This window comes from Bemisia tabaci, chromosome 3 (genome assembly GCF_918797505.1).
Source record: "Bemisia tabaci chromosome 3, PGI_BMITA_v3".
Classification (NCBI taxonomy): Eukaryota; Metazoa; Arthropoda; class Insecta; order Hemiptera; family Aleyrodidae; genus Bemisia; species Bemisia tabaci.
The window spans coordinates 2536727-2549746 of record NC_092795.1 but is presented as its reverse complement, the minus strand read 5'-3'; the positions used below and the strand labels follow the sequence as shown (position 1 = coordinate 2549746).

The 13020-nt window shown below is 37.2% G+C and overlaps 1 pseudogene; it reads right to left on the bottom strand.

Moving 5' to 3' along the window:
• Positions 1–1057: 1057 nt before the first annotated feature.
• The window catches only part of LOC109042760 (V-type proton ATPase subunit H-like), a 34949-nt pseudogene continuing 22986 nt past the window's right edge, over positions 1058–13020 (bottom strand).

The window sequence follows — 13020 nt, the reverse complement described above, 5'->3', positions numbered from 1 at the left end:
CTCTGCGAGGTATATTGATTTCCTTCTAAACTCTTCATACATATCAGTCTGAGTGGTAGGATTTAACGTATTGATTGCTGAAGTAGAAAAGTTTGTTTCTTACAAATTGGTGATTTTGAGTCAGCGATACTATCCTGAAATGGAGGTTTTATGAATCTTGAATGGAAACGATTTGGCCCTATACTCACGCAAAGTGATTAGTAAGAAGATAAGTAAAGCATGTACCTCAGGGGCTAAATGCTACTGAAATATGCGTATTTCCACTTTAGTCATTGATGTGGATGTCAACATGCAGAGTGGCCCCAATCAGTGAAAAACTTCATTTCCAGAAGAAAAGGATTCTTACTTATCAAGTTTCATAGCTATATCTTGCCTCCTTGGCAGAATAGAATATCTAAGAATTTTGTTTATCATTCTTTCACATCTGAGAAGGGAATTTTTTCAAAATTGGTTAAGGAAAATCCAGAAAAGTTAGGATATTCAAATTCTACTTTTTTGCGGCCACTTAAAAACAATTTAGTTTTCATGACACTGTAATAACGTGAATGAAATGGGTAAACCTAGATGAAAAATTGAATTTCTCTAAAATCATGGTCACAAAATTTTTCCCCTCCATTGGTCACAAATTTTTCCCCTCAATTGAGGCACTGGATACGAAAAGGGCATTTCTCGATTGCAGTGTTTCCGAATCTCTGTTCCTAATTAATCTCTTGGAGAAGAATTTAATGGGTGATTTTGTCAGAATTCTTTCCATTGACAATTGTAGAATCATAAGTAATATTCAGTGAAAGTTTTAGTGAAATGGATGCATTTTTTTCCTTACAATGAATGGAAATGTTAGAGGAGACTCTGAAACACTGCAACTGAGAAGTGCCCTTTTCGCATCCAGGGCCTCAATTTTCATTTATTGCTGTTAGTTAAACGGTGCCAGTGTCATCAGCCCCTTGATGGAAAATCTTCAAGTGTGGGCTCGTTCGTCCAACACAGGACGTTAAGTGTCAAATGTTATCTCATTGCCGCATATGATAGACTTACATTACAAAAAGAAAAGAAAGCGTTTCAAGAAAAATATCTTTATTATCACATTTGAAATTGAAAGACAGAAGGCTATGTACATTTCAGTCTTTGTACACATTCTTCAAAAGTCTTATTCACCTTAGAGCTAGGTAGTACAAAGATCATCTCAAGTTAAGGCTAGGCTACGAACAAAATTTAAATTCAAGTATGCATGTTATGACTGCGGACTGGGCCTGCCTCAGAAATTTTAATGCAGGACATGCGATGTGGTTTTTTGATCTCAACAACCATAAAAACTGCACCTCTCGTTGATTTCTGGTGAGCTTATTCTAAAGAGCTAAGGAAAAGCGCCATATAAGCATCCAAATGTTTCCAAAATTTCCTCTCAGAATATGTTTATTTTTGAAGAAAGTTGTGAATGATTTTCCTTGAAATTTTTGAACACTTAGCATCAGGAAAGAAATAAGGAAAGTCGAAACTGAGAAACTCAAACTCACAAAAATAAATTAAACAGCTTAATCCATCGTATGCTCAATGTTCCATTTGTCACTTGAAGATTGTCAAAAAGGAGAACAAAAAATCTTAGAAATTGTGGTAAAAAATGGTTTTCAAAAGAAAACTCTACAAGGTTTAATATGCAAAAATGAATACAAAAGAAAAATCAAGGAGGTGACTACCCTGGAAAGTATGGATGAAGAAGAAGTTTCCTTCGTGAAGATCTTGTATCATCTAGATCATTTTTCAAAATTTAAAAAAGTGTTCAGAAAATACCACCTGAAGGCAGCTCCGGTCAACAAACATACTTTGAAGTCAGCTTTTCATAGTAGCCTCAAGGAAAAAAGTTGAAGAAGATAGAGCTTGTGGAGTTGGAGGAGTGCATTTTATATATTATATTATATATTATATTATTATGTTATATTATATATATATATTATATTATATTATATTATATTATATATTTATAGTTTAAAATGTAAAGACTGTGAAAAGCAGTGCATAGGTCAAACGAGGAGAAAAATGAAAATAAGGATTGGTGAACACCAAAGGAGTATCAGAAACAGGGAAATTGATAAATCAGCAGTAGCTATGCACAATTTTGAAACAGGACATCAGTTTAAAGATAAAGAAAAACTGCTAATTTGATGCGATGATAGAAGGCAACTAAACATCTTGGAGGCTATGTAAATGTACAAGAATAGAGAGAAGTTGGTAAATTTGGATTTGGAATGTCTGCAAAACTGTCTGCTCAGAGTGGTAGATGGCAGCCTTGATAAGAAAGAAGGAGATGAGTGGAATGACAACGAACAACAACCAGACGGAATTTAGCCTCAAAGAAGGGGCCGGGGCGCCCCGAAACGCGTCCGTAATTTTTTTTTTATTTTTTTGAGTTCGAGTTTTTCAGTTTCAGCTTTCTTTATATCATTATTCTGCTCACAGGTTGTTACCTCAATTTACTGTTTCTTTCTTTTCGTTTAGTTTTTGTTAATTTCGGTTTATTACTTTGAATCAAGTTAATGGGACAAAATTCTCTGAAAAATCGGAAGAAAAATATTTGCAAATTTGTCCAAAAATGTTTGATTTATCAAAGGAAATTTGATGACGTCTGCAGGCTCATACAGCGTTCTTCCTTAGCATGTCAGTATTTCTCATGCTACTCTAATAAAAGAAATACTGAATTCTATTTGGAGAACAGACTGTTTTTGCTGCGATTTTCTTTGCAGGCCTGTTTTACAGACTAGTTACCTGAGTAATAGGGAAACCAAATGATAAATACTGTTATCTTGCCTGAATCTTTGTCCAAAGCCCTGCAATTCATTTAACCATTGATAAAAATCCAAAATACATGGTATAACAAATTATTTGATTTGAGCTGATAATTACTTATATTTTAGAGAGTCTCTGATTCTGAGGGTCAAAAAGATTTAAGTGAGATCACAATGGTAATGGCAGATTACAACCGTTGATATAAGCAAAAATAGGTAACGAACAATTTAAAGAAACAGAGTATCAAAATCTTCTTTCAATTGCTTGCGATGCTTGTGATGTTTTTCGAGGTGTTTACCAAGAGTATGTTTATGCTTGTAAGGAGCATCACAATGTTCACACTTGAAATTATCAGAAGAATGACATTCCTGGTGTCTATGTAAGTTTGCTCGTCTACTAAAACTATCCGAGCAAACATCGCAGGTGAACTCTTGCAGTCCAAAGTGGGTTTGTTCATGTCTTAAAAGGTCACTTTTACAATAATAGGATTTTGAACAAGCTCCTTCAGAACAATGAAAAGAAGGTTTAAAATGAATACGCTTATGATAGTTTAAATCATGGTTGTTAGATGCCCTAAACTCACATTTTGTACACATGTAACGGCGCATATCCCTATTGTGAGTTAACACGTGCCTCCTCATTTCCTTCCTGGTGTAAAACGGTTTTCCGCAATCATCGCACTGGTATTTTTTTTCTGCGCCAAAATGCTTTGCTTTGTGCCGATGCAAATTTGAACGGTCAGAGAACTCTTTGTTGCAATGCTCACAAATAAATTTCTGCAATTTTGTGTGCAAATTATGATGGACTTTCAAACCATGATATCTAGTAAACTGTTTCCCACATTCGGGACAAGCATAATAGTCGCCATATTTCAGTCTTGATTTGATGCATGGCTCTGTGGAAATTTTGGGTACAGTACTCAAAAAATTCTCCACATCCATATATCCTCTTCTAATGGTCACTTGTTACCAACAAATCGTGGATTTGAGATGAAATGATTGCTTGCTGAGCTAGGAGGGCTTCATTCCTACCAGATAGTGATAATATGAAGGGCAATAGTGTCTGCAAAACAAATAAAATATGCATCTAAGTAATTAGAAATCATGCAGCCTCCTGAGAGATGGATGCCCGGAGCAGCCGCTTTCATCCATTTTGGCTTCTGAGGTAACAGAGGCTACATGGACACAGCTTTTGCCCTTATTAGAAAGTGAAAGAAAAAAAAATTACTCCTTCCCATGGCCTCACCGACACGCAAAATAAACAGAAGGATTTTTGGTTCTAAGGATCCTGCTATTGTTCTGCAGAAGTATAGATCATTTGGGTGTAAATTTTCATGGAATTCATGCCATCAGCTGAGCACTTTTATTTGCTTCAAGGTAAGTAACGCTGGACAGATTTCTTAAAAAATTGTGTGCTGTAAACAAAATCAACGACTTGACTTGAAAAATATGCACCTCAATTGAAGACCTTAAATCAATAACGGGCTAAAGTGCCAAAAAAATGAAAATCGAGCTAGATCGAATATCGTTCTATGTACCAAGGACAGCAACCTGTGAAGCGGGCTGAGAGCTACAACCATGATAGTGGTGTGCAAAGTGCCTCGATAGGTAGCGCTTCGTGGTATGTGCTGGGCAACCTATATGGGAAATAAATGTTGAATACCTAACTGAAACTTGACTTTTTGGCACTTAGCCCGTTAATGATTTAAGGTCTTCAATTTGCTATTACAAGGATTTCTTGTCAATTAAAGTAATTTAAAGGAGTTTTCCATGATTAATCTTTCCTACTTTAAGATTATTACACAAAAATTTCAAGAAAAATCTGGCTCATTTCTTCTCAAAAAAAGATAATAGGAGTAGATATTTAGAAACTTTCACAAATATGATGCATGCTTTTTATGTAGGTATCGACACCGAAATGCAGCTTAAATGTTCAACCCTGACAGCTACACTGTGGTGAAACTGCAGAAATTTGTATCTCATAAGATGATACAGCAGACTTTTTGCCATACCTGGTTTTTTAAACAGAGGAATGCTAATTTTTTGAAAATTTTCCTAATAGGTATATTTTCTTCTTTTTTTTTTTTGTTATGAAGAATATTTCTGTGAAGATTTTAATAAACAATGTTGGTTTCCTCATTGAATAAAGTCAACAGGGAGGGGAGATTTTGGAACATTGAAGAGGAGACCACATTATGGCAATTGCACCATCGAACTGCTATCCAATCCTTCTAAGATGGAACTTCCCTTTGGTATGCTACCTATCAATGAATGGCAAACAATAAGCCTTAGTGATTAATATTGTCCATTTCTGGGTAACTGAGACATCAGGGTGGATAGCTCACTCTGATGAGATCAAGACCAATCCACACAGCGGGGCGATTATTGAAATGATATCGACTGTACGTCGCCGCTTTGTCGTGTCGCGCCATCGACTAAGAGGCTCTTAGTCAATGGCGCAACACGACAAAGCGGCGACATAGAGTCGATAACATTTCAATAATCGCCCCGCAGGTCAGTCATTCCCGAGGACGAATTTTGGAACTACTGCGCAGTGACGTAGTATTGAGTGCCTGCAATGTATTTCTTATGGGAGCACCCATTGTGATATAGCATTGAAAGCCGCCGAGTTAAGGCCGGGCGGGGAAGTGGATTTCAAAAAGATGCGCAATGACTGACCTGTGTGGATTGGTCTTCGATGAGATTCGTGAGGTTGAAGATGTAGCATGCATACATCTTGTTCTTCCTTGGCAGAAGCAAGTTATTAGCGCTCGCATGGTGTCGCTCAAGACTTTTCCCTGTTTGACTCCAAAAATTTCAAACCCTTTACGTAGAATGCATTTTTTCCATAAACTACACCATTTCCGAGAAAATCGATGATAAAAGTCGCGGTACCGACCTACGTCATCAAAAAAATTCCGAGATGCCTGAAATGCAAACACCTCTTTTATTTCCTCTATGGAAACACCCATCTCATTGATAGTGTTCCAAAGTCTCCACTATCAGTATAGTTTATCAAAGGAGGGTAAACCAAGGCTGTTGCTTGAAATTCTCACTGAGTCTTCGGTAAACTTGCAGTTTAAGTACGTAAGTACATACTGTTCGTAAAAAAGGACGGACTTTGATCTGGTTTGGATTTTATAATCTCCAGATCACATTGAAACGATTTCACACGCACGAAGTAAATAATTAGGGAAGTTCGTCAGATTGATTGTAATTTAATTTTAAAAATTAAGTATGACAGAAAGTCTGCAACGTTACAACCAGAGACGAGATACGTGAATCGTGGATTGGTCTTGGTTAAAATGCTTAAGCTTAATGCGAGGTCATGTATCTGAGAGTGAGAGAGATTTTGATGTCAAGGAACAATCTAGACCAAGAAAACGGTCGGCACCATGAATTATTTGATAATTAACGACTTACTGAGATTCCTAAGAATGTCCTCAGCGACTTTCCCGGGACTCTGGAAAAGCATTAAATTGAAATGATGGCACACACGCCAATAACGATGATTTCGCGGCCGAAAAGTCTCCTTTTTTAGTTATCTTATCACACTTGACTGAAGTCTGAAGTGAGCTACAGACACAGAGTTACCTACAAAGTTGATGTCCGATGTTTTCGGAACAGGTAGTATTCTGAGAGATCCGGAAAAGATCCGGAAACTTCATAAACCAGCGGAATTTGTTCCGGGATCAATGTTTACCGTTAATTAATTAAATTAATTAATCCATTTTGGAGTCCTCTATTTTTATGAAAAAAAAAATAAAATCATCCGATTTGACGGATTATATTTATTGAGAATGGATATCGAAAACCATCCTCCGAAAATTTCGAGAAAATCCAAAGGGGAAATTTCATGCAATTTGTTGAATTGCTGCATCATCCATAATTCGCGAATCGCGTAAATTCAGGGCAGGCTCTGAGGTTCTCAAATTTTCACTCGTGCATCCCCTTTGACGCATAAGATATTGAGTATGCACACCCAGAATCATCCTTGGAAAACTCCGAGAGTATCCAAGGGGGTAAAACTCTAGGAATGTTGTCGCATTGCTGCATCATCCATAATTCGCGAATCGCGTAAATTCAGGGCAGGCTCTGAGGTTCTCAAAGTTTCATTTGTGCATCCCATTTGATACATAAGATATTGAGTATGCACACCCAGAATCATCCTTGGAAAATTTCGATAAAATCCATGGGGGAAACCTCAAACAATGTTGCCGCATCCATCGTCAATACGAGACATAGTCGCGTAAATTCGGAGCAGGCTCTGTCGTTTCATCAATTTCATTTGATAATCCGATTTGACGGATTATATTTATGGAGAATGGACATCTAAGACCATCCTCTGAAAATTTCGAGAAAATCCAAAGGGGAAATTTCATGCAATGTTGCTGAATTACTCCATCATCCATAATTAGCGAGTCGCGTAAATTCAGGGCAGACTCTGAGGTTTTCAAAATTTCATTTGTTCATCCGATTGGACACATTGTATATTGAGTATACGCTCCCAGAACCATCTTCAGAAAATTGAAAGAAAATCCACGGTGGAGGTCTCGAGCAATGTTGCCGAAGTTTTCGATCATCCATCATTCGCGAGTCGCGTAAATTCGGAACAGAAACAGAAGATTCCACAATTTCATTTGTTCATCCGATTTGACATGTATATTGAGCATACACTCCCAAGACCATCGTCGGAAAATTTAGAGACAATCCACGGGAAAAATCTCAAGCAATGTTGCCGATGATTCATTATTCGCGAGTCGCGTAAATTCGGAACAGGTGCGGACGATTCCACATTTTCATTTGTTCATCCGATTTGACATGTATATTGAGCATACACTCCCAAGACCATCGTCGGAAAATTTAGAGAAAATCCAAGGGAGAAATCTCGAGCCATATTGATGATATGCCCGATAATCTGTACGAGTCAAGTCGCGTAAATTCGGAACAGGCACGGACGATTCCACAATTTCATTTGTTCATCCGATTTGATACATTAAGTATACATATACACTCCTAGGACCATCCTAGGAAAATGTAGAGAAAATCAAAGGTCAAAGTCTCGAGCAATGTTGATGATATGCCCGATAATCCATACGAGTCGGGTCGCGGAAGTTCGGAACAGGCTCTAACCTTTCCACGGTTTCATTTGTTCATCCGCAATTTGATTCATCTTATATTGGTATACCCTCCAAGGACCATCCTCGGAAAATTTAGAGAAAATCCAAGGGAAAAGTCTCCCGCAATGTTGCCGAAATTTCTGAGTATCCAATATTCGCGAGTCGCGTAAATTCATATCAGGCCCTATAACTTTTCCAGAATTTCATTTGTTCATCCGATTTGATTAATCTTGTACTGAGTATACACTCCCAGGGCCATCCTTGGAAGATTTAGAGAAAATCCAAGGTGATATTCTCGCGCAATTTGCCCGGAATTGCCGATCGTCCATGCGAGTCGCGTCGCGTAAATTCTGAACAGGCTCGGACGATTCCACAATTTCATTTGTTCATCCGATTTGACTTATTGTATATTGAGTTTACACTCCCAGGATCATCTTCGAAAAATTTAGAGAATATCCAAGGGGGAAGTCTCGAATAATTTTGATGAAATATATGCCCCATCATCCATACGAGTTGAGTCGCGGATATTCGGAACAGGCTCTAACGTTTCCAAAATTTCACTTGTTCATCCGATCTGCACATTGTAGAATTTGTAAACACTTCCATAAGGACCATCCTAGGAAAATTTAAAGAGAATTTAACGGGGTAATTTCCAGCAATGTTGCCGAAGTTCCTGATCATCCATCGGTCGCGAGTCGCGTAAATTCGGAACAGGCCCTTACTTTTCGACAGTTTCATTTGTTCAACGGAATCTCGTGGAAATGTCAAGAAAAATTTGGAGATAATCCAAGGGGGAAATCTCGAGCAACAATGATGAAATCTCCCCCTTGGATATTCTCGAAATTTTTTAGGGGATGGTTCTGGGTGTCCATACTCAACATAAAATCCATCAAGTTGGATGAACGAATGAAATTAATAAAACGCCAGTGCCTGCTTCGAATTTACGCGACACGCGAATTATGGATGATGCAGCAATTCAGCATTATTGCATGACATTTCCTCCTTGGATTTTCTTGACATTTTCCGAGGATAGTCCTGGGAGTCTATATTCAATATATGATCTGTCAAATCGAATGAACAAATAAAATTGATGAAACGACGGAGCCTGGTCCGAATTTACGCGACTCGACTCGCATAGATGATGGATGCGGAATTATTGCTTGAGATATCTCCCTTGGATTTTCTCGGAATTTTCCAAAGATGGTGCTGGGAGTCCATACTTAATAGCCAATGTGTGAAATGGGATGAATGAATGAAATTGTGATAACCACGTATGGACTCGTATGGATGATGGATGCGGCATATATCATTGCTCGGGATTTCCCCCTTGGATTTTCTTGGAATTTACAGTACAGAGACTGTTACAGTAACCCTTACGGCGCAATTTGTCTCAACTAGACTTTAATTTTCCATGAGCGCAAGGTTTGAATTCACGCATCAAAAAATGTTAAACAGATCAATTAGAGTTAGTTTCATCAATTTCTGTTGCGTGAATCGTGTTCTAGGTAAAATTCTTGTTATGACATGTATCAGAATGTGTTAATTTGTACCTTCTAAACCGGTCCATTAGTGGACTTGCGGCAAATTATGGATTTACTGATTTTCAACTTAGCATGGCAGCATACCACTGTGACCGCCCCCTCTTGATCCGCCAATGCTTCAAGTTTTGAAAAGCTCAAAAAGTTAACAATTAAAACTATTGTCAATTTTCAGTTCAATATAGGTTGATTGAAGCTAACGGGTTTAAAGTTACCCAACAGGGTTAAGTGTGATCAAAATCAACACAATTTCAATTGCATTTTCCTCAATAAATAGTACCTTGTAGAGCCACCCTTCTACAAAATGCTCTTCAATTTTTACTCACCTCCTCCCATCCAAAAAAAAAATCGAATTTGGGAAACACAAATTAAATAAAATTGCATAATTTTTTGACATATAATTTAACATTAACGATATTATATGATACCTCAATAATAAAATTTAACAAATCAAAAATACATCATCAACATCTCATAGAATGATCCAACAAGGACAGTGATAGGTGACATTGCTATGGAATGAACTTGGGGAAAATAATTATGTGTTGTCATCGTGGCTTGGAGCATGGAGAGATTTTTTTTCAATGAACATAAGAATTACATACTAATACTACAGCACAAGAGTTGTTGAAAAAATATAATTAATCTCGTTCATAACATAGTCATTTTAAATCAAGTGAAATCAGCCGCTCATAAGCATTATGGTAAATAGGTTTAGCATCTTACGACTTTAGGTTCCAAACTATTGAAATTTTTTCTTTGATCTTTTGTTTGAGATTAACTGCTAAGGCTTGTGGAGAAAAGCTACTGGTTTTTAAGGGAACCAGGGGCTGGACAAAACAGCAAAAAAAAAAACAACATCTCTGAACTTTCCTGCGTTTAGTATTTGGTCTGGCCTATTTGACTGGCTTAGAGGTGACCAATTTCAAATAAGATGCAGTTTACAGCGATAAAAAATTTAAGCACAGCTGATTGGCATGGTGCAAAAAGATGAATGCTGTAATAGATTTTTGTAGTTGTTCCCAACACACCCTGTCAATTGTAAAGTTGAGTTGAGGCTAATAAGAATGAAAATATTACAACTATTAAAACAGCAACTCTTGAAGAAGTCTCTATCAGTTGAAAGATGCTACTACAGATTTTCAAATTAACCTACTTTAGAGAACTTTCTTATGGAAAAGACTAAAATAGAATTTAGACAAAATACACTCGAAATGGGGAATGGTAAATTGTTTGAGTTCCAACCAATTCATAAACTAACAAAATTGTTTATGCATGTACTTAAATTAAGCATTCATTGGGGAGACATCAACAATGTTTTCAGAGGCTTTAATTACACCCTCATGCTACTGTTTTATTACAGCTAAAGCGAATTTCAGCTCATGCTTTATGGAAGACTTTACTTTAAGACAACAAATTTGGAAAATTTATGTTCAATAAATGAGTTGAGAAAGTGCCACCATCATACTTTTTTCAATACATAACTAGTTGTCAAGATATCAGCTAGAGTCCCTTTTGAGGAAAATCATTCTCAAGAAAGAATTAAAAGGGCACTAGAATTGATTGGCACCAAATAACAGCAGAATTTGTTCCTCTCCACTATCAGGAGCCAACTTCTTCCAGATAATCTCCTGATATTTTACCTAAAAATAAGAAGAGAAGAGAAATAGTTAGAATTCATTCAACAGAAGTTGCTTCAAAAGCAAAAAATTAGAATACCTGAAGCGACCCTGCATGGGGAACCAAAGATATTCTGAACCGCCTATATTTCATTACTATTCAATATTATATTCTTTGCGACTTTCTAAGCACAATGAATTTTTAAACTTAAAATTTCATTGTGCCAAGGTCGAGATAAGCGGGTCTGAGAAAATAATTTTTTAGCCTTTATACAAGTGTTTTACAATGGAGCTGTGGGATTCCTGGTCTGTGTGTAAAGTTGATGCGCCTCACTCTGTTCTTATTTGGAAAATTTGACTATTTTTGTCTTATCTTCCTGGCCAGCAAGGAAACAAAAGCTCTCCTTGAAGACCAGTCGGGTATATCATCTTATCTACTTAAAATTGCATGAATAAATGCAGAAAAATTCACTGTTTGGCCCTGCTTTTCTCGAGCCTGGTACATAGAAGGTTTGAGTGTGAGAGCTTATTGTGCTCAAGAGGTCGTAAGGAACATTATATCAAAAAGCAGAATTTAGCAGATGCTGAGGTACTTGGTTTTCTAGATAAGAGCCCTTTTGACACTGAATTTGCAAGTCAATGTTGAGGTTCTGCTTTGTTTCATTTAGTTTTATTTGTAAAGACATAACGACGGTGAAAGTCGGCAATCTCATAACTTGGTTTGCGACATCGTAGACTTACTGTCATACTTTATTTTTTAAACGGAAAACTACTCAATGGCAATTCCTTAAAACTGCCGTGATTTTTTTTCTCTGTGCAAAGAAAATTCTACAAAAACTTCAAGGAATGATGTCAATTTGTTCTCCTTTAAAAAAATTTAAAAATAGATGCGGAGATTTTCAGATACCGCAAACGAGATACGTGATTGCGGACTTACGTTGTTGATAAGCTTTGAATTGAGTATTGACACCAATACTGACTTTGATGGATCTATACCTCTAGAGGAAAATTAAAAGAAATTAGTGAGTGTCTTCACAAAATAATCAATTGATTAATAGAATTGCTTCACTACTCTTGAGGCAGGGAAGTAGATAGCATTTTAAGAGCTCTGAAAAATTTCTTGCAACGTAGGAATAAATGCAAGAACCTAAAAACCTCATTTGAGCTGCATACTCATTTTGAATAAAGATCTATGAAAACAAACTAAAATAGAGGAGAAAGAGGCTAAAAAATATTTACTGGAGGAGAAGAACCTCAAGAAAACATGAGGTCAATTTCAAGAATTTAGGAAAAAACCTGAGGAACTCAGCTGCTCTGTGCCCCTGCCTGCCTTTACTGACAAGGGGAACTTACGGACCAATTCCGGAGGTCAATTTGAGCCGTTTTCCCGAATGCGCAATAGGAAGGGCGTAAAAAATTCCCAAAAGTTGCGTTTTCGTTTTTTTGCATTTGCGTGTGATTTGGTCGTGGCAACACTGAAGCAGCCTCTTGTACCGCTGTATCGCACAGCCCGTTTCAGTGGAGGCCGGAGCCCTACTGCACAGGTGCTGGATCCATGATTGTGAAGTCCCGGGTTTGATTCCCAGGTAAACTGATTACTTTTTATTTTCTGCATAATCCTGTAACATTTTATTTTTAATTCTTCATCCGTATTTATAAATCAAGCAGTCCCGATCACTATCCCATCCCTCAATTTACGTACATCCCCCCCCCCCTATTTACTCACATTGACCACCAATAACCGTATGAAACTTCACCAAAGTAATGTGTTTCTTGGCGGCCCTCGCATGCACACGGGTTTAGGGTTGCTCTTCGATTTATTTACACATTACATATTTTTCCAGGAAAACATTGGGAGATAATGTAGTAACAAATGAGGTTTTCTTTTGCTTTTTAATTCATTAATTTAGGTCCATGAAGTTTCATACGGTTATTGATGGTCAATGTGAGTAAATAGGGGGGG